We start from the raw sequence: 24,114 nt of genomic DNA, 5'->3' as shown, positions 1-24,114 counted from the left end.
GCTATGGTACCTATGCAATTTTGGATGGTATTGCTCAACAAGTACCCTCATTTGGGTCAGCAGTATAATAGTACCTTCATGCAACAGGATGCGAAAGAATGTTGGTCACAGCTTTTATACACCATTTCTCATTCTCTACAATCGTCAGGTTCTAGTGAAAGTCCAAACTCTATTAAAGCCCTTTTCGGCATTGAACTTGCTAGCATGGTGCACTGCATAGAAGGTGGAGAAAAAGGCTCAGAGTTAGTTCAATCTTTTGAGGGCCACATATCACATGAGGTGAAACATTTACAATGTCTACATTCTTGTGAATTTTTTCTTGAGTCAATTATGGCTTGCACTTTAACAAAGCTTGTTTTGAGATTTGAGGAGATTCAGCCTTCAAAGGTTGAAGTGAACAAGGCTGAACTTATAGGAATAGATTGGACCTTCAAATTTGATAAAAAAAAGGTAGTGGTAATGCTGTGCTGATTGTTTAGAGACATCACTTTGCTTCCTACTTGGAAAGGGAATGGCAGTGCTCAACCTATGATATTCAAGTAGCAAATGTGTTGATTGGAACTTATGATAAAACAGGGACCATGATTACAAACCAAATGGTAGTGGCAAAATTTGTACCTTAGAGTCCTAGGCCTATTATACTACTGAAGTTTAGGGTGGATGGAATTACATACAATCCACTTGATGGTGCAATTCTTAACCAGCCAACTGGTCAAATGGATGCTAATCTTCAAATGATCGCAAAGGTAGCTGTTGTCTACAATAATGCTAGCATTGAACAGGCAGAACAGAAGTATGTTGCCCATGGAATGCCTACTCAGGCAGCTCCAAAGTTTTAGTTGAGAAGATGGTCCTTTTTTAAGAGTCCAAGGGTGCGAAATCATCAAATGGAAGGGATTTTCTTGGTTGTTGCCAGAAGTGGAGTGAATTTGAATGTCGAACTGCAACCCTTGAGTATGATCGCAATAAGAAATCCATGGGTGTAATTGTCAACTCAGTTTCAGGGGAAGAGTCATTGCTAATGAAGAGTGCTGTAAAGAATTTGCTTGAGAAAAGCACTAAGGTTTAGTTGCTTGATGGCACTGTTGTACCACTGGATGATAGCTCAAGGAACTATATCGTGCAAGCCCTTCATGAGATGTCAACTAGTGCTTTGAAACAACTGAATGATGCACCTGTTTTGAAACTTGCTGATATTGGGATTGCAATGGGCATATCTAGAATTGAGAACATGACCATCACAAGGGAACGTGCTACTGCTTCCAAACAAGTTCCCACATCCAAATGTTTTAGCCTTGTGGACAAGGCTAATTTTCAAGGGGCAAGTATTGTTATGACCCAAGTTATTACTGAAGTTTTATGCTTTATTACTGTGAGCAATTGTTAATATGCCAACTGGCATTTAAATGTGTAGAGGCTGTATAAAAGGAGCACAGCTCCCTCAAAAGTATCATATTAGAATTTACATAAAAGAAATATAAACAAAAACAATTCAAGAGCTCTGCTCTCTCTCTCTTCCTTCCCTCTCCATCTCTATCCTCTGTGTTACTTGCAGGTTGGTTAAGGGCCTAGAGATTTGGATCTTATCAGAGATTGCGGCTTGCAGAATCACGATGATTGAAGAAGAAGCTCCGAAGTTTGATACGCCACTTCGAAGGAACCCTAAAAACCAAAGAATGAGAAGAAGCTCAGAAATCGAAGCATTCAAATCATTAGCCGAGGAAGAGGAGGTGGATACGATTGTCAGATCACGATTTTCTAGCCTGAAGGTTGCCTCTTCCAAGTCGGTATGTGATAATCTCCAGTCCCTTCTATGTGATTTCTCCAATTTGAATCTCGAATGGTTCCTCAAGGAGGGCAGATTTATGGGTTTTTGGTTTTTACGGTTTCATGTTTTGGAAATTTTCTTTCTTTTTGGGTATAAATCGCAGGATTTGGGGGGTTTTACAGTAGTGGGTTTTTAGAAATTCAAATTCTTGCATTCGCAAATCTATGTAAAACCCTTCAATTTCGTTTTGTTTTACCTTTTGAGGTGTTTATAGAAATTAACGGTTGGAATTAACTTTGGTAATCTTGATTTTGGTTTGATTCAACTAGGGTTTTGATGAGTCCACCTGCAATGGTGAAGTTGGAAGATGCTAAATTTTGCTTGATGGAGGTAAATTTTGATCAATTTTACTTATTTGTTATTGTGAATTTAATACATATGTAGTTGCCCTATTTGGCTTTGGGGTTCTAATTTGGAGAATTACCATTGATGGATAACATTCAAGCAAGATGCATACCTCATACGCACATTTTTTTTTTTATAGTCAGCTTCTGCCATCTCTTATTTAGATTTTTCATATAATAGACAAAAGAGAAGGATTTTCCTTTTGTATTCTACTAAACTATAACAAACTGGTTAATTGCTAATAGATCCCTCGCAACCTTTTTTTTGGATTTAGATTATGAAAGTAAAGGTTTTTTGACATAGAATACATCTTAACCATGCTTTCATCTGTATTTTTGATTAATATAGATTTTTTCTTTTCAAATTGTCTTTGTCAATTGTATAGGGATTGTTTGAATTGCTTGGTTATCTTGGGGGTTTGCTTCATTTGGAAAGTTAAATCAAATTGAAAATAATAAATTATTTTTGACAAGTTTGTGCTTTCTTACGTCCCATTATATCTATTTGTTCCCTCCTAATCTCTAAAAAGGGTCCTTAATTTTATTTATTGTATCATACAGGAAAAATGGAAAGGGAATATGAGATGGTATTGAAGAAGACCTTGCAAAGCATCTACCTACTTGGTTCAAATACCACAACCTCAGTTATTGTTTAGGTGAGGTGCTTTATTTATATGAAAATCTTTATGTCTAAAATATCTTAGGTATTGTATCAGCAGATTGTGATAATTATAAAACAGTACATGGAGCCTTGATGTCTTTTGCTTTACTCACGTATTTGTTTCATTGGAATTAAACTTGCATGTACAAATTTATGCCAAGGAAAGGTCACATGCTCTTAACCCGTTCCCCTCCTTTGTCATTAGTTGTTAGACGATCTCTTCGTATGATTTTATTTTTTAAATTTATAATTTTTTATCCGTGTCTATTCCTTCTAATCTCATCCACCCTGTATCCCCTCTGTCTTTGTCCATATTCTTCTTAGTGAGTCAATGCTTAATTTTCATGGGCGGTGCAAAATTTTTTGGTGGATGAAATTGGTCTATGTAACAAAAGGAGCTTTTGGGTTTGATTTGGTGAGAACCTGTATAAAAAGGAACTTGATTTGAGACAGACAAGAGAAGATGGTGTGTATGGACGTGTGCTTAATATTTTATGTGAGTAACATTCTCTTTACATTTCATAAACACCATTCAATAAATTTGAGTAAAGGTTTTGTTCAATTCAATTTCATTAGTTTGATTCTAATTCAGTGAATAAATTTTCTTTCATAGTTCATTCAATTTGTTTCATTTTGTGATTTGGATTTTGAAAGTGAGTAAAGTTTCTGTTTGTTTGCTTGCTGCAATTATTGAACTTATGCTGCTACAATATTTGTTTCCTTCTGTTTTGTCTTCTACATTATGTCTATGTAGAACTACCATTTGGATCAAGTGAATGACAACTTTCATATATATTTTTGCAGCATCTACACATGATTAGGACGTCTTCAACTTCTATGAGGACGAGCAACATTGTAATGGATTTGAAGAAGTATTCACACGATATGGAGACATCGTTCCCCATCTTTGACTCGCAGGTACTGCGGCCTCTAGCCACCATAAGGGTTAATCTGTATCTTTCTTGTTTCTTATTGCATGGCCTACATCTTTTGGACCAACTATTAAGATGGCCATGACAAAAACAGAAACCTCACCTTCCATTTCCCTCAAAACAACTTCCATTTCGAATTGCAACCTTCAGTTGAACAGCTGCTCAGTTCTCTCAGAAACTACTAACGAGAAAATCTTCTGAAAACCGCAAATCTGGTGCATATTCAAAGAAAATCTTTTTCCTAGAAAAGATTGGGTTTCTTGGTGAGTTTTTTGGCCAATTTTGTGTTGGTCATTTTTTGGTTTGAATATTATGTCTTTAGGATTGTAAATTTTCCAAATTGGTTTTCTGTGCAAATTTTGTTTTAATGATTTGGGGGGTTTTGTTTCCAGGAGGAGATCAACTTGCTGGTGATGAGGATATGCAACAACAGAGGTGGTATGATGATGCATTTGCATTTGATAATAAATGTGAGGAAATTGATTGGTAATTAACAATATTACCATTTAGATGCATGCCTTCAGTTGTTCTTATTGAAAGTATTTAGTTGAATTCTACTATTTACAACGAACCATGTAATTCTGAGAGGAGAGATTTAATGGCATTACTATGTTTTTAGTTCAATTCAATGATGCAAACTGCTATTTTCCTTTGCAGTTACATTTGTTTCAAGATATTGCACTCTTCTTTCAAACCCACAGCATTGAGCGGGCATTCATTGCTAGTTATCAACTATTTTTCCGAACAACAAATAGGAAGATTGGAATGAAAGGCGTCCATTGTCTAATAGATAGGACAAAGGCCTTCTAAACCTTTGATATAGGTGAGGATCCCACCAGAGCGCCTTCTACATCTAATGGGCCATGAACTAGATTAGAATCATTCTCAAGCTTCATAAATTTTGAAGATTGGCAGCTGCCGCAGATAGAAAAGTTTCGAGCCATCGATTCTTCATATGATCGGGAACCTGAATTGCTTTTCTCCTTGTTCTTCTAGTGCTATTTTGTGCGGGTTTAGAACTCTGTGAAGCAAGTGAAAACATGCAATAACATCGTAATCATTTAGGTACGTACGTGAATATTGTCAACAACAATGTAAATGGATGTTTTGCAGCAAATTACTTCTACATATAAATAATTTATGCGCACACATCAACGGTTGAAAATCACCTTTTTCAGGCTTCCCGATTGCCTAAGAAAAACTCTTTAAGCATTTACCTTAAGTCTGGGTATGCAATTACTCAAATTGAGCATAAGTTAATTCATGTGCTTTCATCCACTTCTTTGCATCACTGAGTGATCGGAATCGCTTTCCAGTTGGAATATGATGGCAAAACTGCATTTTGGATCCCTCCGTGTCCCCAGAGTGGTGTTCACTTTTACTAGGCAAAGTAATTAACTGTAATTAATCCAAGATACATTAATTTGTTAATGATAGAATTAACCTTCTTTTCGGTCCTTGGTCAACTAAGTTGTTAAACTAAAATCATGTTTGTTTAAATATTTTGATGAAAGTCCTTAACATCATTGTAATAATTACTTAAAAATCAACAACAGAGTAATAATGTTCTTCACATACATATATAGTTCTTGCAAAAAACAATGTGTACACGCAATTATTAATATTTTTAAAATAACTATTAATATATTTTAAACATAAAATAAATACATATAATTAGCGTGAGTACATTAAGCAACAAGTATATGTGGGTACAAACTAATTTAAAAATATGAGTACATCTTAAAACTTAAAATTATGGAATACAAATCAAGGTTAAAAACATGAGCTAGCGTATAATGAAATTAAAATACATAGGTAGAAATTAAATCTAAAAGAAAAAAATTATTTGAACAAAATTAAAAAAATGTACAAAACTAAAAATAGAAATATATGAAAAATATTAAAAATAAAATAAATAAAATAAAATAAAAACTCTTGGACCCAACTAGTATTGGAGGCTGCATTTAGCATCGAGAAATTTTATTTAAACTCATGTAATATCTTTCTACATCTAACTTAAATTTTAATGTTAATTGTCTTTTTTACCCGATTGCTTAATTACTATTAAGTACAAAATAAAATTAATAATAAAACTCAAATTTATCAATAAGCCCACAAACTATAATAATTAAACCTTGTCATCACTCATTGTTTATCTTACGTTCATTCCGCCTAAAACCCTAATACCTCTTATAGAGAAAGGCAAGCTTTTTTATTGATGGATGGTGATTTAAAGTTTTGAATCCTTCAACTAAGATATAACTCGATTTATGGATTTGTTATTCATTTGATTTCAAATTTTTTAGATTTTAGAAGATGAGTCTTTGGGTTTCAATTTTTTTTTAATCAATCTTCCATGGTTTGTTAAACTTTATGCAACAATGAATTGTTGCAGACATTCTCCCGGTATCTCTTTGCAACCCAAAACACCAAAAGGACTTAGACATTGCAAGGACTTTTCGATTCAGTTTGCTTTTCTTTGGGTCAAATTTCAAACTTTTTATATTATATTTTTATTCTTTTTCTCTGCTGCTGCCATCTGTTCCCTTCCCATCTCTTCCTTCCTCCCTCATCCTAAATTTTTCGGATATACACAAAATATCATCCGTTAAGTTTAGTGGCTATGATTCTTCAATATTTAGGCATTTTTTTTCAGAATTTTCTCAAGGCTTCGGCATTGTTGAACTCTTATTAATCCAACATATCAAGGGGCTTTAGTAATTTCTATTTACATCAATTGGCACCAAAGTCGTACGAGAGTTGGAAGGAGAGGGAAAAGGAGGCTAAAGAAGACAGAAAAGGAGATGCGGATGCGATTCGAGGTGGTGAATACATGTATGTCTAATGGACTGATGCGATGCAATGCAGGCGAACCCCTATAATGGGTTTGTTGCTTTGGGTCGGAAAGAGATCCTCTCTGGATTTCTCATTCCAAAGATCACGGATCAAGTGATCTAGGTCTCTAAAAATTAGATCCAATGACTAAAAATTATTATAGCTTTTAAAAGTTTTTACTAACTTCTCTGTTTTTAGCCGTTTGATCAAATTTTAAAGGCTCGGATCACTTGATCAATGGGCTTTAGAGGGAGAGATCTGGAGAGAATCTTTTTCCCTATAGGTCAATCACTTGGTACAGTTTTCATGTGGAAGCCTACAAGCTCTAGTCCTCTACTTAGACTTCTGTGTCACAAGGGAGTCGTCTTTGCAATTGCATTCCACCATAATGGCCCTCTAATGGTGAAATCTGGGAAAGAGAAGAAAATTAAGCTTTTGGACTTGAGGAAACTTGAGGATGAACCGCTCCAATACATTTCATAATGTAATAGGATTAAAAATTATGTGGGTGTAAATGATAAATTTACATGTTGAATTGGGTTTGTGAGGGTATTTTAGGCAGTAAATTTGGGGTTAGAGAGATATTGGTAGTTTGGTTAAAAATCAAAAGGGTGCAAAGAGTAAGTTAGGTGCAGAAAAAGGTTATATGGGTTCAAATAAAATTTCTCTTATTTCTATTTTTAGTTAAAAAAACATTCATCTTATACCAATAGAATGAAAAATAATAATAACATTTATGTTTCTTGTTGTTCTTGATTTTTCTATATAGATATATAAAAATTTTAATCCATCTAACATTGTCATTAATTTTTTGTAAATGGCATCAATATCCATATCTAATGCCGTTTATTATTCAAAACATTATTTGTGTTTATTTTACTTTACAATTTTCCTCTTTCCCAAAAAATAAAAAATAAAATAAAAAATTGCCCCTTATTAGAACAAACTTAACACCTTCAACCCAATTGCACCACTTCCACCTCCACCCTCCACCTTTCACCACCTGCCATTTCACCACCACCACCTTCACCACCACAACCCCCATCGCCCTATAGCCTCACCACCACCACCGCCATTTACAATACACTCAAATTCTCTATTGTATTTCCTCTCTGATTCTACCACAAAAATGAAAAACCAAAGACAAAATGGACATCAAACAAGTCCTATGTTTTCAAATCATACATTTTTTTTCATTTCACCTTCATGAAGCAATAATATAAACACGTTCAAAAGAAAAATAAAATTGTTGAAAGCAATTGCAGGAAACAAAGTAATATCATTACAATGCACATTATTAAAATTTTAATCCATAAGTTAAAAAAAGAACAAAAAAGAGTGATAATATTTTTATTATTGAACATGTACCTCTGGTAAATCATCAATCCGATTTAGAAATTTGTATGCTAGAAAATTGATAACCAGAAGCATCTGCAGTTTCGTCTTGCCCTTCATTAGCCTCTATAAGTAGCGTCTTTTTTCAGTGAAATTGTGCACTAACAAATTGCGTCTTCGGTCCTTTAATAGATGCAATGGAATTCTTTAGAACTGGTTTTGAAAATAAACAGTGGGTTTAAATCTGTGGGCTGGATAAAGTTTTGAAAAAATGATTTTTGCACTCCTGTTTTTTGCTATCCACTCATCCCCTTGCTTTTATGTCTAAATTATTCCCTTACTTATTGAATCTAAAGGTTAAAATAAAATTAAAAAGTAATCAGGAACAAAAAAATAAGTGCAAAAATCATTTCTGTCTAATTTATTCAATGCCTTTATTCATTTTCATTTTCCTCCAAACATTTTTGGAAAGTATATATTGGTCATTAATGGGATGAGGGACCATGATTTTTCAAGATTGGAGTAAGATAGGTCAGAATACATGTACTTTAGAAGTCCGTTCATGAACTCAACAACTTTACTCATATTGCACTTCTAAGAGAAAATAATATGTAATCCTAGATACCCTCTTGGATTCTCCCAGTTTAATACGGATTCCATATCCTAAAAGGTCCATTTCCCGACTAGTATAAATACTCTCATCTAGGGAATAACTTTGGTAACGCAATTCATTCTTGCATACTCCTTGCTTATTGTATTGCCCACGACTTGAGACTCAATATTGCTTACTACCTTGATCGTTGAAGAGTCTTTGTCACATCTCAACTCGAGATCCACCACATCTCGGGCTCAACTCCGATGTAGCACGATATTGTCCTCTTTGAGCCCCAACCACGCCCTCACGGTTTTATTTTTGAGAACTCACGCGAGCAAAACTTCACAGTGGGTCACCCATCCTGGGAATGCTTTGACCCTTTTCTCACTTAACTTCGAAGTTCCGATGGAACTTGAAGCTAGTGAGCTCCCAAAAGGCCTCGTGCTAAAGGAAGTGAGCATGCACATATAAGGCATAGAGGATCCACTCCCTTGGGCGATGTGGGATCTAACAATCTTTGGTTGGTATCATATTGTACCTTAAGACAATTCATGGTTGCTTTCTTTCTTACAGTTAGCTTGACTTGTGTAGCTCATCTATATGTGGTGGTGCGCAAATTTGATTCCAACAATTAGTACTTTCATTAAGAGCTGAACTCATATTTTCCCGACCAAATCACTCTACTAAATCGGCATGCCTGCTAAAGATAGTTCTAGGAGCTCTAACGCCCATACCAAGGGTGGAAATAATTAACCTCTTAACACCTCTGTCGTTTTGACAAACAATAACGTCCTGATGGCAAAGCTCCCCACACCATGGGCTAGATTTGGGAGACTCTGATGAAGATTAGTGCCTCTATCATTGATCTTTAGAAGATTTCAAAGGTTTCTTACCCTGAGAACCGTTCGCACTTTGTTAACTAAGAAGGGTACATAAAATCCCTAGATAATGCTCGTAGAGTCACTCTCCAAACCCAAGTGCATCTCTTCAGACTTAGTAACTTGAGTACAATAACCTCGGACAAATAACTTATTATGATGATGCTTGTTCTAACCCCAACACCAAGCTCACACTCAACATGGTTGGACTGTAAGTCATACCTCTGCAAGGGGATTCGGATTCAATGCAATCTTAATCCCTTGGATACTGCAAAAGCCTTCCTTGTGGTTATTAGGAATGTCGATCCAGAGTCATTTGAAAACTAAGAGCGGCGCATACCATTGAACTGTAATAACCCTAAGGATGCACCAATTAACGCTCAAAATCAACTCTCTAGCAAAGTGTTCCCCAAGATCAGCAAGGTTGTAGCCATTCACCTCTGTCCTATTGCAAAGGTAGAAGAAATGTAATTATTCCACTCGACCAAAAAGCTGATGACATTTTCGACTGAGATGATAGAGCTAAAAAAAAAATTCGCCTCAAACCAAGATGGGAGGTACAATTTAAAAAAGTGATGAATAGAAGACTTCGCCTCCTTTTTCCCGTTAGAATGACAAGAGACGAAGTATGGATAGGTCAACTTCGTCTCATCCAAAGAAATACACTGCTTTGAATACCAAAGTCAACAACATCCTTTATAGCATCAAGGAAAAGCCTTTTCTTAAAATGCCCAAACCTCTTACTGATCATTTAGTCAAGTAAAATCGTAATGAATACTAATCTTTCCACCAATCCTCTGAGCACACTACTCAAAATTTCGGAATGCTTCTCGATCACAACGAGGAGCTGCTTGATCAGAGATATTCTTGGGAGTTCATGAAACCAAAGGCCTAGATGGAGGATCCTATTGAAATGAATGACAGGGTTAAGATGGACAACTCTGAATTCACTTCGAGGAAGATGATCGACAACTAGCTAAGAAGCTAACCCTTAATATCAACTGCATTTATGGGCAACATAAGTATCGAGGCAACACCAGAAAAAAATAATGAATGCAGTATGGAAAATGACACAACAAACCACTCCTGATTTATTCCAATATCTTTGATGTTCTCTGATTAATAGTTGGAAGATGTGCACTCTCATTATGTTAACACCCTGGTTATAAAGGTTCAGATCTCAAGTGCGATGGTTAACCAAGTGCTAATATATAATGGGTATGGAGTTAACCTCATGTTTGAAAAAGCAGCAGAGAGGATGAGAATTCTAGATTGTATCAATCAAAGTAAGATTACTCTACATACGTTCGTGGGTACTCAAGTTCGATTAGTCGGGACAGTTAAGCTAGCAGTTCAGGTGAAACCCTATAACATTATAGTATACTTCCATATCATGGACTATCTGACTCCGAATAAGGCCATCTTGGGCCAAAATTGGCTTTACAAGATGTGAGAAATTCCATCATTGTACCGCTAGCTACTTTGATATGCTGCATGTGATGAAGTAAAGGATATTAAACGTGATCAAGCCATATCTCGCTGCTATGCTGTGAAAAGTATGAATATGTCTGAAAGTGAGAGCGAAGCTCTACAACTTTAAGAAGATGATCACATAGGGAACTTCGACCACCAAAAGATAGAATATCACAAATATTTGCTCATATTACGAAGAACCTTTGATCAAACTACTCGTAATTTAATTCTTTTGTCCTAACTAAAAACATACAAGAATATTTGAGCATACAAGCATACATATAACACTTTAAAGTAAGTATGCACTAAAAAACAATCCTAAAACCCATGACTTTCAAAGCCTAGTGAATGGTGAACCACAAGACTCTTTAACAATATGAAAGAGAATAAAGGATTTTGAGATTCATTACCCTTAAAGCTCATCCTTGTTTACACAAGGGATTCACCCAAGTAGAGGGCCTTTAAGTCGCCTCTTAGCTCCTTGGTTCTTCTTTGTGATTTTTGCTCCCTTGATTCTCCTTTGCTCCTTGAGGATGCGAAGAAATGAACTCCAAAAGCACCAAAGGCTTGGTGCCTCTAAGTCTCTACACCAATGATGTAGTGTAAAGATAAGATAGATTACCTAGGAGAAGTTTGATGCTAATAAACTCTCCTAGGTATGGCCGGCCTCCTTGTAGAGAAAGAGAGAGTGAAATGTTTCTCCTTTCTCCAAAGAAAACAATGAGCTTTTGCATATAACTTCCTTTTAATAATCCCTCAAACATGAGTGGCAACTTGAAATTATGCAAACCAACTCACCAAGGCCGCCTTCCCTTAGTTCCCTAGGGTAATCTCTGATAGGAGCATATTTATGCGACTTAGTATGTTTGTTTTCGTGCATTTATGTTCTTAGTTCTTAGTTATGTTAGTAGTTTAAGCCATTTTTGTGTGTTTGTAGGTTCTTTGGGCCAAGGATGCAAGAAGGTGCATTTTGGAGCACTTTGGAGCATTTTTGGGCCAAGATTGGATGATGCAAACATCGAGACATGAGGATGGACGAATTTGATGATTCAATGGGCTAGAAATCTACATGTGTGTGTGCAAAGTGTTGGCCTACAACTTCAAACATCATAGCTACCATGTGATGGCAGAAAATGTGTTTATTGCTAGCTAAATGGATGAAGAACATGCATGTGCAAGTATAAACACCACATGGGCAGCAAGAAGGAAAGAAAACAGCAACACACACACCACATGGGCAGCAAGGAATCAGAAATTAAAGCATGGAAGAGTGGGAAGTGATGATGACAACACAAACACACACACACGGCAATGGAATGGAGTTGGCAGATTTCTACAACTTTGGTAGTGAATGGACAGCAAGGAATGGCAGAAATTGGACCACTATGAGGTGGATTTCTGGTTGGTCTTCCACTTATAACTTTGGGTGGCTTTGGAATGATTGTTTCTAGGTGGAAAGAGCACAAAAACAGCACACACACATGCAAAAACAAAGCTGGCAGCATCCTTTCTTCTTTGCCGTGAGTTGTCATGTCCATTGCCTTGAAATTCTTTTCATTTTCAACCTCTATATAAACACCATTCAGCCTTCAAGGAAGACACACAGAAATTCATACACATTTCCATTAGTTCCAAGGCTTGCAAAGAAGGAGGAGTGCTTGGAGTTGTGCTAGCCATTCCATTGGAGTTGTTGGAGCATTCTAGGTGTATTCTACTTTGTTTCTCTATGTTTAATATCAATTGTTTTTGTTTAATTGCAAGTATGAGGAACTAAACCCTTTAGCTAGGGGGTGATTCGAAACTATGTTTATGCTTGCAATATGAATTGATTACCTTTGGTTGGAATTTCATAAGTTGTGGATTCAATTTGTTTAACCATTTGATTGATAACTTATTTATGTATGTTTATTGAGAGTGCACGCTTAATTTTCATGCATAAATATGACGCTAGAATATAAGTGAGTTTCACCTAATCGTTATGAACTTATATTCACAAGTAGTGGAGGTTGCTTATAAACAATCGCGTTAAATGAATTCTTGGCACTAGTTTCATGCTTTTCATAGTAACGAATGCCTCGTCAACACTTATAGTTTTCATGATGCTTAATGATCTTTGATTGTATCTTTATTGTGCTTTTCACGTAAAGGACTTTTGGAGAATGTTGTGAATTGCGTTGCGCAAACCCATCCAATTCATTAACTTAAGGAGAACTTGACGGTTAATTTAAGCGGACCTAATTAACCTAGGGTGTTGAGTTTCATAATTTATCGAAAGACCAACTGAGAATCGATCTTGTATTGCAAGTGTGACATGTGTGGAGAAGAACCCCTTAAGCTATTCCATCATCCATATTTTTCATCGCATTCATATTTACATTTTGCCCTTAATTATAATCTGTCCATTTAATTTAATCTCGTCAAAAACAACTCAATTCCCCCTCCCCATATTTTGTTAAAGTCTTAGTCGTTCAAATCTATCTTATTTTATGCTTTTACGTATTTGGAGTCTTTTGAACTTGTTTTGAGTCTTTTGGTTTGTCTTAGTGTTTTAAAAGTTAGTTTTATTTATTTGAGTCAAGTGTTTAGCACCCCTAGTTAATCCCCGGTTAGAACGATCCCTACTTATATCATTACTACAATTGTCACAAATAGGGTTTAATTTGTGTGTCAAGTAATTTTCGCACCAAATTTTGGCGCCGTTGCCGGGGATTAGCAAACTTTGCTAATCCCTTGGTTCTTTTCTTTTTGTTTAGTTTGTTTTTGTTTTAGTTTCTGACTTAGTTTTGTTTTCCTTGTTTTGTGTTACTTTTGATATTTGATTTATTTTTCTTCCTTTGATTTTAGGTACAAATGGAGCGAGATATGGCACTTGCGACCATTCAAGCTCAATTGGCACAGCTCACTGCTCAATTGACTCATAATGCCGAACGGACCACAATGCCAAGTGTCCCTACATTTGATGTGCCCTATGGGCAAGGTTATCAAAGTCCTCAATTTTATGCAAATGAAGATGTTTGGGGATATCAAGGCCATAACCAATCAAGGGGCAACATATTTTCCAACGCTTACAATTCAGATTGGAGAGGTAATTCAGATTATATGTGGGATGAACCTCAACAATTTCAACAAGGTGGATATTGGCAGCAAGACGAGTTCTATTCAAGACCTATGCAGCCACCACAGCATCCCCCACAACAATTCCAATCAAATCAAAGTATGCCCATGAATTATAATGAAACTCTTGAAGGACTAATTTCTGTGGCGCAGGGTTTACGAAAAGAAGAACAATTGCCGCCATCGGAAGAGTTCTATCAGTGGCCATATGAACCGTCACAGCCACCACAACAATCAACCCAATTCAATTCAGGTACATCCTTGGATAATGATACACTTAATAAGTTACTCACCTCTTTGAATCAGGGAGTAGAAAATCAAAACCAGGAGATGCAAGACCGAGTCAAAAGAGTGGACGAATTGGAAATGCAAGTTGGGCAGATTGTGGAATTCATGGCATAGATTCGAGATCAAAGTGAACTTTCCAACTCAAACATTGCAAATTCAAAGGCAGAAGTTGAAATCGATGAAGCTATCACTTTGGAAGGTGACATGAAGGATGAAGCTGTCCCAGAACCATCCAAACACAGCCCGAACATGGATGAATTGCTGCTGCAAGCAGAAGAGGAGGAGGACGACCTGGGCAGTTTAGAAGAATTCTTGCTGCAAGCTCCTCAAATCCCTATGTCATCCAACTCAGGTGAGGAAGTTCTAATTCACTTCATTCTAACATTATTCCACCGAATGTCCTTTGTCCTTGCAGGTTTTTGATTCCAAATATCAAAGAGAGTGAAAAAGACATTGTGGAAGCTCTTCCAAAGGTGCAAAGTGATATCCTAATTCTTGGTGCACCAAAACAAGTTCCCGATGGTATTGAAACGTTCAAAGAACCTTGCACACCAAGAAAAGGGATTCAAGAGAATGAAGTGGTTGAAGCATATCAAGAATACATCCAAGAGGCTGTGCATGAGACAATCAAGCCCAAAGCAGTTGAGTTTGATGACACGGGACACGCCACAACCATCATAGTAAACCTGGCCAAGTTCAAAGTCCCAGAAATGTTCACAAATGTGGTGTTTGTCATTGAGTTTATGTCGGAAAAAGAAAGTAAGCCATCTTCTCCAAATTTAATTTTAACTTATACTAACATGTTTCTGATTTTGATGATTCAGGCACCCACTCTTGAATTTAAACCATTGCCGAATCATTTCAAGTATCACCTCCCATTAAAAGATAAATTCCATGCTTTGGAGCCGATGGGAGTTTAAAGGAAAGATTCGTCCGGCTAAAGACGTTAAATCAAGCGCTTCTTGGGAGGCAACCCAAGCATTCAACGAAGGGAGACTTTGGAATCGCTAACCAAATCAGATTTGCATTCTTACACCCTTATCTTTACTGCTTTCATTTTGTTTTGTTCAGTTAGTTGTGTTATTTGGTTGATTTCTGTGAGTTTGTGTTATTTAGTTTAAGTGTGGGGGAAGGTTAAACAAAGTCTTTTTACATTGATTTACATATTTTACATTGATTCAAAAAAAAAAAAAAAAAAAAAAAAAAATACATTAAAAGTAACCATATTTTACAATGATGTGTAAACTAATAGCTTTCATTGGTCAGGTGGTGCTTCAGTAGTCGGCGGAGCTTCAGCAGTCGGCGGGGCCACGGAAGGAGGAGGTATCGGAGGTTGATCAGTTGGAGCTTCACTACGCGGTGCCGCCCCAGAAGACGAAGGCAGATGCGGTTGGAACAAACCCACAAACCTCCGGTGATCAAGTAAAATCTGACCATCATTTTCCTGCAGCTGGTCAATTTTCCTCTTTATGTTTGTGGCATAACTGTGTGCAAGTTTGTGCAATTGTTTATTTTCATGCTTGAGTCCTCTAATCTCCTCTTTGAGACTCTGTATTTCAGCCACCAACGATTCAACGTGACGGGTTCGAGCAAATAGGCGTTGGGCCATGTTGGACACAGAACCCGCACACTGCACGCTAAGAGCCAGAGACTCCTTAACCGCCAATTCATCAGACCGTCTAGCGAGCAGTCTGTTATCTCTTGGGGTGACAAGGTTCCGGGCCACCACCGCAGCGGTCATGTCATTTTTCATCACCGAATCCCCAACGGTAAGAGGACCGGTAGGGGATATGAAGGATGGGCGCCATATGTTGTCTAGTGAAGGCGGAGCTGCCTCTTCACCAATGTTCAAGTCAAAACGACGATCGGAAGGGCCAGACATTTTCTGAAGGTGGTGAAGAAAGAAGAGAGTCGGACTGATTAAGATTTTGGAAGTTTACAGGAGGGAGTGTTTACAGGAGGGAGCTCAAGTGTGTTGTGGAACAAAATTAACGCCTCTATAAAAAGAAGAAATCAAATAGGCGCTCCTCAGAGAAGCGTCCTCTCGCAAATCGAAGAGTCGGGGCTCCTTTCTCAAAAGCCGGATTCTTTTCTCAAAAGAGGCGTTTCATTTCTCAAAAAATGGGCTTGCTCAGAAACCACGAGCCGAACCCCGGATTTCAAAAGATCAATTTGTCTAGACGTGTCGTCACTCGTCACATGCAACTGGCAGCTTTGCGAAAATTACGGGCAGCTTTGTCAGAAAGCGCGTAATTTGTACTATTCATCCATCCACCGGCTGCCGACAATGAGTGAGAGAATAGTTCCGGTTGTGAAGAAAAGTCCTATAAGTATTTACCTTCGCCTTCCACAGCAAAGGCACACCCTCTCAGCACTTCTTCATCTCCGAGAATGCATTCCCAAAGAACCCTCTCGAGTCACACTGTATTCCTCATTCCCTGGGATACCCCTGCAAACAACCCATCCAGAGCAAAAGTATTTCATATCATAAAGGTTGAAAGCAAGAGTATCTCATATCATGCATTCTCCATGTCCTTTTCCTTGTCTTTGTTCTAACCTGCAGGACATGGAGAAATTGCTCTCGAGTACTCGTCTTCCACTGCTGATGTACTTCCAAAGAAGTTGCCACATCTACCTGAAGAACAGATAAGGCAAGCGAAAATGATACCAACAGCATGTGGAGACAACGTACAGAAGAAACAAGCAGAGAAGAATGCAGCTTGCACAATCATCCCAGCGGAAGGAGTCCGAGCTGAAGAACTAGAGAAGCTGCCACATCTGCTTGGAGAACAAATAAGGAACTGCAACATCACCAAAGAGCAAAGCTTCGCCGTACAATATCATCAAATCATCACTTGCAAGTAAAAAGCTAAGTGTCACCCTGTTCAAGAGGAAAGCTGTGGAAAGTCAACAAGCACGACCAATGATCACTTATTAGTTCTATTCATTGTCTTTTATCGTGATTTTCAATTTTTCGTTTGCATTTTTTTTATATTTTCTTGTGTTACTAAACTGAATTATTTCTTTTCTTTGTAGGAACTTTTGGTTATTTCCACCCTTGAAGTTGATTGCAGAATTTTAGCTTGGGGGGTCATCGCTTGGTTTTACTGCAAACTAGGGAAGTTTTCAGTCCAATTGCTTTATTTTGTTTCTTATTATTTATTTATTTTATTTTTATTTGCATTATAGTGTTTTCTGACATTGGGGTATAGATTTCATGGGTCCTTTCCCTCCATCTTTTGGTTTCACTTATATCTTGCTAGCTGTTGATTATGTTTCCAAATGGGTGGAAGCCAAAGCCACCCGGACTAACGATTCAAAGGTTGTTGCAGATTTTGTGAAAACTAATATCTTTGCTAGGTTTGGCATGCCTAGAGTTCTCATTAGTGATGGAGGCAACCCATGGAAATAAAGAAGACCTAGGAATTTCCGACTCCAAAACCAGGTGTTTGCGTTCTTTAACCCTCCTCTCTGTTGCTTTTACTTTGCCATGTTTATCATGTTTCCTCGTTGTTTGTTTGTTTGCTTTTGTGTGAGTTTATGTTTGAAACATTGAGGACAATGTTAGATTTAAGTGTGGGGGGGTAAACAAGTTGCTGTTGCATGATTTTCGTGTGATTTTATTCACCTATCACTTACAATGTTGTTTCTTGCTGTTTTAAGTGTTTTTAGTGTGTTTTTAAGCATGTTAGTATGTTTTGACATAAAAATCCGAAAATTTGACAAAAATTTGAAAAAAATTGTTTTGAAAAAGCCAAAAAGAGTTGTTTTTGTGTGTTTGTTTGTGTCTTAGGGTACCTTCCAACACAAATAATGAGGATTTGGTTTTTAATTGCATGACTGTTAAAGAAAGTTATAAACATGGATGGAAGTTTGATATGCTCTTGATTTATGCTTGGTTATAGTTATAGTTTACGAATTCACATGTAATCACAAAGAAAAAAATCAGTTTTTGTAACATGCTTGAAGGAAGGAACTCAAACTAACACTACAACCTTGAGAGACTTGAGCCTAATACGTTCTTTGAAGAGTTATTAATCTGTGCATTTTTGTTTTCTAAAGTCGTTGCATGATCTCATCATTCTTTGCTTGGTTGCTACTTAGAAGGCGTTTCATCATTTAGTTCCAAATACTAGAACTTATGCCCGTTCCATTCAAAGCATGACATTGATTTGCATAACACATATTCAAGATGAAGTTGTATAGTGAACTAGAGCCAAAAAGCTTATCCCGTGCATATTTGTTTAAGTTTAACCCCGTTGAGCCTTGTTTAGCCTGTTTTCTTTGTTAAACCACATTTCCCTTACCTAGCCTAGATTAGGACTATCCATACCCTTGTTTTTAAAGCATAATGAAGCATGACTTAAAATGAATTCCTTTTGATTGTCCTTATGCAGAAAACAAGTGTGGGGGAATGAGATTTTTGTGTTTTGTGTGCCAAAAGAAAGTAATAAGGCACGGGTTAGAAAAGAAAAAGGAAAAAAAAAAAGAAAAGAAAAAGAGTTTGAAATAAGTGAGGAAAGGCTCACAAGTGTTGTTTGTAGTTGAAATCGGCCCTAAAAAGTTGAATGAATAACCCCATTGTGTTTAAAGTTAGTTGTTGCATTCAAAGGGAATTCTAAGCATCAATTTCATTACTTTGCTTATTATGCTTTAAAAACGTTTGTTTCCTTACCTTTCATTGTTAGCCAATCACCCCTAACCCCGTTACAACCCTTAACTTCAATCTTGAGTGTTATGTGTTTCAATATGTGGAGTTTGGGATTGGTACGAGCATATGGTGTCCCTGGTTCTCGCATCTAAGTAGTAGCATTCCAGTCATGAGATCATATCTATACATGCTTAATAACTCCAGAAATTTCTTTCTTTGCTATAAACATATGTGAGTGTTCGTTTTCATGTTTACATCAATCTTCTCACATACATCTAGTGTAGGGTAAGTAGTCAGAAAATCAGAGTGAAAATAAGAGTGTATCTTGTAAGGAATTGAGCAAATTCTCTAAGGCATGTTACTACATTCAAAACATCGTTTTAATTGGTTATATGTGAACTAGTATGTGGTGACTTTGATTAAGTATGTGCTCAAGGGTAGGGAAGGCAAAAATCTGTGGTTATGATGATCTTTTGCATGTCATGTTGCATTGAAAATCCCTAAGGTAATTGTTGGAAGGTTTAGGTTTTGTTTTGTTCTTATGTTTTGTTTCTTTGTTTTGCTCGAGGACTAGCAAAAGCTAAGTGTGGGGGAATTTGATAGGAGCATATTTATGCGACTTAGTATGTTTGTTTTCGTGCATTTATGTTCTTAGTTCTTAGTTATGTTAGTAGTTTAAGCCATTTTTGTGTGTTTGTAGGTTCTTTGGGCCAAGGATGCAAGAAGGTGCATTTTGGAGCACTTTGGAGCATTTTTGGGCCAAGATTGGATGGTGCAAACATGGAGACATGAGGATGGACGAATTTGATGATTCAATGGGCTAGAAATCTACATGTGTGTGTGCAAAGTGTTGGCCTACAACTTCAAACATCATAGCTGCCATGTGATGGCAGAAAATGTGTTTATTGCTAGCTAAATGGATGAAGAACATGCATGTGCAAGTATAAACACCACATGGGCAACAAGAAGGAAAGAAAACAGCAACACACACACCACATGGGCAGCAAGGAATCAGAAATTAAAGCATGGAAGAGTGGGAAGTGATGATGACAACACAAACACACACACACGGCAATGGAATGGAGTTGGCAGATTTCTACAACTTTGGTAGTGAATGGACAGCAAGGAATGGCAGAAATTGGACCACTATGAGGTGGATTTCTGGTTGGTCTTCCACTTATAACTTTGGGTGGCTTTGGAATGATTGTTTCTAGGTGGAAAGAGCACAAAAACAGCACACACACATGCAAAAACAAAGCTGGCAGCATCCTTTCTTCTTTGCCGTGAGTTGTCATGTCCATTGCCTTGAAATTCTTTTCATTTTCAACCTCTATATAAACACCATTCAGCCTTCAAGGAAGACACATAGAAATTCATACACATTTCCATTAGTTCCAAGGCTTGCAAAGAAGGAGGAGTGCTTGGAGTTGTGCTAGCCATTCCATTGGAGTTGTTGGAGCATTCTAGGTGTATTCTACTTTGTTTCTCTATGTTTAATATCAATTGTTTTTGTTTAATTGCAAGTATGAGGAACTAAACCCTTTAGCTAGGGGGTGATTCGAAACTATGTTTATGCTTGCAATATGAATTGATTACCTTTGGTTGGAATTTCATAAGTTGTGGATTCAATTTGTTTAACCATTTGATTGATAACTTATTTATGTATGTTTATTGAGAGTGCACGCTTAATTTTCATGCATAAATATGACGCTAGAATATAAGTGAGTTTCACCTAATCGTTATGAACTTATATTCACAAGTAGTGGAGGTTGCTTATAAACAATCGCGTTAAATGAATTCTTGGCACTAGTTTCATGCTTTTCATAGTAACGAATGCCTCGTCAACACTTATAGTTTTCATGATGCTTAATGATCTTTGATTGTATCTTTATTGTGCTTTTCACGTAAAGGACTTTTGGAGAATGTTGTGAATTGCGTTGCGCAAACCCATCCAATTCATTAACTTAAGGAGAACTTGACGGTTAATTTAAGCGGACCTAATTAACCTAGGGTGTTGAGTTTCATAATTTATCGAAAGACCAACTGAGAATCGATCTTGTATTGCAAGTGTGACATGTGTGGAGAAGAACCCCTTAAGCTATTCCATCATCCATATTTTTCATCGCATTCATATTTACATTTTGCCCTTAATTATAATCTGTCCATTTAATTTAATCTCGTCAAAAACAACTCAATTCCCCCTCCCCATATTTTGTTAAAGTCTTAGTCGTTCAAATCTATCTTATTTTATGCTTTTAAGTATTTGGAGTCTTTTGAACTTGTTTTGAGTCTTTTGGTTTGTCTTAGTGTTTTAAAAGGTAGTTTTATTTATTTGAGTCAAGTGTTTAGCACCCCTAGTTAATCCCCGGTTAGAACGATCCCTACTTATATCATTACTACAATTGTCACAAATAGGGTTTAATTTGTGTGTCAAGTAATTTTCGCACCAATCTCCCATTTTGTTTTAGTTGTCATAGAACATAAACATAATGGGCCTTGTGGACCAAAAACCCTTTTGGGCCTCAAAGCCCGAAACTAACTTAAATGTCCAATAAGAACCTTTCATATAATTTATTAACTAATTAATTAATCTTGATCATTCTTAATTAAACTATTTAGTTGCTTTTCCATCTCATTTTTATATTCACATTCATCCTTACTCGGTGTACGATCATTAGATACGCGGCTAGCTTTTATACCGTTCTTCAATTTGTAACACCGTTTCTCTCTTTTTCCTTTTTTTAATTTTTTAATTTTTTTAATTTTTTAATTTTTTTTATAACTATACTTCTTTAGTACATATGCTTGGATGGAGGCCTTGCTTCTCCAAACTCGAAGTGGACTACATGAGCGAACTAGGTAGCAAGATTAATCTCGAAAGGGACTTGCAGGAGAAGAGCTCTAAACTCGAAGAACTTCTATACGCCGAACGAGCCTGAGGCATCAAAAAGGGTACCTTAGTGGGGCATTTGGACGATACTAATTTGGTGAAGGTCCAGGCATTAAAAGCTAAGGAGTAGGCAGAGTGATCATCGGTGTCCAAGTAAAGTTCTTGGGATGTTAACCGATTTATCTTTCAATCGGACTTGGACGCGACTTGGTGGGAAGTGGATCAAAGGGAGAAGTTCTAGATGGAAGTCCTCCAGCAGAATAAAGCGAATCTTGGGGAGATAGGGAGCTTGTATAAAAAGGCGAATAACCGGAAGTACAATCAGGGCTACCTCGCTGGTTACACAGGTTAAGATCACCATAATGAATAGGACTCTGCTCGTTTGTTAGTAGAGATTTGGGAGGCTGATTTGTGTATACTTTCATCTTTTACGATTGAGGCACAAAGCTTGCGATATCAAAGGGAAGCAAGTCGTCATTTGGTTCTGAGGAGTCATCAAAGAAAGCTAATCTGGTTGGGGATGCATCGGATGTGGTTGCTGATGACAAGCTGTAGTTGTTCAGTCTGTTCTTCTTCTTGATCGATCTATTATTTAGCTAGGATGAGAGCCTATCCTATTCGTAACTTGAACTTTTTTTGCCTTAGGTCATGAGCCTTAAGCATTTCCTTCATCAAAGCTTTCTTTTACCAGTGCATAATTTTCCCAATAACGTTTGTCTTTCTAAATGATTCTTATCTGAACAATTGAGTGTTTGAATTTTTTTTTCATTTCTTGCTTCTTCGTCGCAAAACGTATCTTAATCCAACAATCATTCCGAAGTAAACTAACTTCGAAGTGGTAGGTGATAGAGCGGAACACGAGTAAGCATGTGGGCTTGGGATAAAGCTTAAAAGCCTCCCTTGGTGATGTTGATTTGGGAATAAATCACCTCCCAAGCTTAGTGTCTATAGAGATATTCATCGTAATATCCGAAATACCAACTTACTCTGGTACCAGGTATTAAAATATCAAAACCATGGAAAACCTCTTGCTCTGTACTTTCATTTTTGCATTGACCAGATTAATGCTGGGATAATGTTGCCTAATATCTAGAATGCCTTCCAGTTTATTCTTTTTGGCCCGCGTTTAAAGATCTTGACATCTTGCAACGTGATGCAAAAGGAAGGTATCATAAACAAAACTTCTTTGGGGACTTGGTTGCCTACATGTGGGTTAGAAACACTTTTGAATCCTTTTGGCAGACCTTATGCGTCAAACCTGAGCATTTCTAATCGAACTACCTTGACTATCTTGGTCAAAGCATTTTCGCATATTGGAGCTTCATTGGATAAAATTCCTTTTGGGGATTGTTCAGTCTAGTTGCCATCTTCGAACCTGCTGACATATGATGTTGTATAACATACTTGACTTAGTATGTTGGTCCAAGATAGAACTAGTCATACTCAGGGTCAGAGTTCAGAACCACCCTCGGATGATTTTCAGGTCGCCCTTTCAACTATTCCTTTAAATGGCATAGAGCCCAGGTTTGAATGTTACAACCTATAACTTTACTGGTTGTATAAACATTCTGGAGGCAAGATGATGCATTGAACTTACAGGTCAAGCACCATGTACTCGTGCCTGTAGCTCGACAATTGTAACCACGCTTATTACGATTCGAGTCCCCCAAGTTGTTAACCAACTAATATGAGATGGGCTAAGAGAAACTCTTTTGACAATGTTACTTTGAATTTTTTAACTTGCAATCGTGTGAAGTTTTCAAAGTTTATGCTTTGTTTAGATGAGGTATTCCTTGCATCACTGAAAAAGGAAGAGAAACAAAAAAAAAAAAAAACATTGAACATAAGACAAATATACTTCATAATTTCTTTATTAATAAAGGAAATAGGATTTATTGACAAGCAGGTACAATTGAATTCGGGAAAGATTGCCTACATATCTTTGGGAAGGATAATCAATCATTGGCGTTGTTCTATGAAAAAGATAATGTAATGTAGGAATTAAATTAAGGATCAATTTTGACGATATGCCTATGGTGGGGCATTGAGAGATAAGTTCTCCATGGACTTATCTTCGTGCAGAGACAGTGTTGCGATTGAGTTTAGAATGGATAACCTATATATCCCAAAAAGGGAATCAAATTGCATGTAGTTCGAATTACCTTTCTCTATTTGATTGAAATGCATTAGTCGGGTAAGGGGAGGGGGGAGGAATGAGGTCTATCTCAGAATGATGAGTATTCAATTTCTCGTGATCCGTTCTGTCATTTTTTCACCTTTCAGGTTTCCA

General features: G+C 37.0%; 2 long non-coding RNA genes across 2 annotated transcripts; one reads left to right on the top strand and one right to left on the bottom strand.

The window, feature by feature from the left end:
• The first annotated feature begins 1,665 nt into the window (after positions 1 to 1,665).
• On the top strand, positions 1,666 to 4,548 carry LOC139189698 (uncharacterized). The gene is made up of 6 exons (XR_011573552.1): positions 1,666 to 1,787; positions 2,098 to 2,158; positions 2,734 to 2,828; positions 3,638 to 4,028; positions 4,158 to 4,235; positions 4,423 to 4,548. It is a non-coding gene; the product is annotated as an uncharacterized lncRNA (long non-coding RNA).
• Positions 4,360 to 11,589, bottom strand: LOC103436095 (uncharacterized). Its single transcript, XR_003766853.2, has 4 exons — positions 11,292 to 11,589; positions 7,969 to 8,118; positions 4,983 to 5,163; positions 4,360 to 4,786 (listed from the first exon to the last, which is right to left on the bottom strand). It is a non-coding gene; the product is annotated as an uncharacterized lncRNA (long non-coding RNA).
• Positions 11,590 to 24,114: the final 12,525 nt, after the last annotated feature.

The sequence above is a fragment of the Malus domestica genome, chromosome 11 (genome assembly GCF_042453785.1).
Source record: "Malus domestica chromosome 11, GDT2T_hap1".
Taxonomy (NCBI): domain Eukaryota; kingdom Viridiplantae; phylum Streptophyta; class Magnoliopsida; order Rosales; family Rosaceae; genus Malus; species Malus domestica.
The sequence above is the reverse complement of the archived record's forward strand: the minus strand, read 5'-3'. Positions and strand labels throughout refer to the sequence as shown.